This window comes from Arachis ipaensis, chromosome B6 (genome assembly GCF_059453495.1).
Source record: "Arachis ipaensis isolate K30076 ecotype BB chromosome B6, ASM5945349v1, whole genome shotgun sequence".
Classification (NCBI taxonomy): Eukaryota; Viridiplantae; Streptophyta; class Magnoliopsida; order Fabales; family Fabaceae; genus Arachis; species Arachis ipaensis.
The window spans coordinates 143397419-143398926 of NC_142441.1; the positions used below are offsets into that span (position 1 = coordinate 143397419).

At 36.9% G+C, this 1508-nt stretch overlaps 1 non-coding gene across 1 annotated transcript; it reads left to right on the top strand.

Annotated features, from left to right (window-relative positions):
* Nucleotides 1-547: 547 nt before the first annotated feature.
* On the top strand, nucleotides 548-655 carry LOC148563014 (small nucleolar RNA R71). Its single transcript, XR_015888238.1, has one exon. It is a non-coding gene; the product is annotated as a small nucleolar RNA R71 (small nucleolar RNA).
* Nucleotides 656-1508: the final 853 nt, after the last annotated feature.

Consider the following 1508-nt stretch of genomic DNA (forward strand, 5'->3'; position numbering starts at 1 on the left):
TCTGTTGCTGAGAAGATGATGGAAAAGGCTTGCTATTGCTAAACCTATTTCTTCCACCATTATTATTATTATTGAAGCCTTGATTAGGCTTCTGTTGATCCTTCCATGAGAAATTTGGATGATTTCTCCATGAAGGATTATAGGTGTTTCCATAGGGTTCTCCCATGTAATTCACCTTTGCTATTGTAGGGTTTTCAGCATCATGAGTTTCTTCTTCAGAAGATGCTTCTTTAGTACTATTGAATGCAACTTGCAATCCATTCAGACTCTGAAAAATCATATTAACTTGCTGAGTCAATATTTTGTTCTGAGCCAATATGGCATTCAGAGTATCAATTTCAAGAACTCCATTCTTCTGAGGCGTCCCATTGTTCACAGGATTCCTCTCAGAGGTGTACATGAACTGGTTATTTGCAACCATTTCAATGAGTTCCTGAGCTTCTGTAGGGGTTTTCAGATGAAGAGATCCTCCTGCAGAATGGTTCAATGACATTTTTGACAACTCAGACAGACCATCATAGAATATACTTATGATGCTCCATTTTGGAAGCATGTCAGTAGGACACCTTTTGATCAGTTGCTTATATCTTTCCCAAGCTTCATAGAGGGATTCTCCTTCCTTCTGTCTGAAGGTTTGGATTTCCACTCTAAGCTTGCTCATCTTTTGAGGTGGAAAGAATTTGGCCAGGAAAGCACTGACCACCTTATCTCAAGAGTTCAGGCTTTCCTTAGGTTGTGAATCCAACCATGTTCTAGCTCTGTCTCTTACAGCAAAAGAGAAAAGTATAAGCCTGTAGACCTCGGGATCAACTCCATTGGTCTTGACTGTGTCACATATTTGCAAGAATTCAGCCAAAAACTGATGAGGATCTTCCATTGGAAGTCCATGAAACTTGCAATTCTGCTGCATTAGAGAAACTAATTGAGGCTTAAGCTCAAAGTTGTTTTCTCCAATTGCAGGAATTGAGATACTTCTTCCATAGAAGTTAGAAGAGGGTGCAATAAAGTCACCAAGCATCTTCCTTGCATCTCCACCATTGTTATTAGGTTCGGCCATATCTCCTTCTTGTTCGAAAATTTCTGTTAGGTCCTCTCCAGAGAGTTGTGCCTTAGCTTCCCTTAGCTTCCTCTTCAGAGTCCTTTCAGGTTCAGGGTCAGCTTCAACAAGAATGTTCTTATCCTTGTTCCTGCTCATATGAAAAAGAAGAGAACAGAAAAGAATAGGAATCCTCTATGTCACAGTATAGAGATTCATTTATGTGAGTAGAAGAAGAGAAGAATAGAAGAAGTAGAAGAGAAAAATTCGAACACAGAGAAGAAGAAGGGGTAGAATTCGAAAATTAAATAAAATAAAATAAAAATATTTTTGTTTTTATTTTAACTATTAGTTAGAATTTGAAAATTAAAAAGAGAAATAAAATTAAAATTAAAATTTGAAACAATTAGTTAATTAAAATGAATTTTGAAAAAGTGGGGAGGAGTTTTTGAAAATTAGGGAGAGAAAAGTA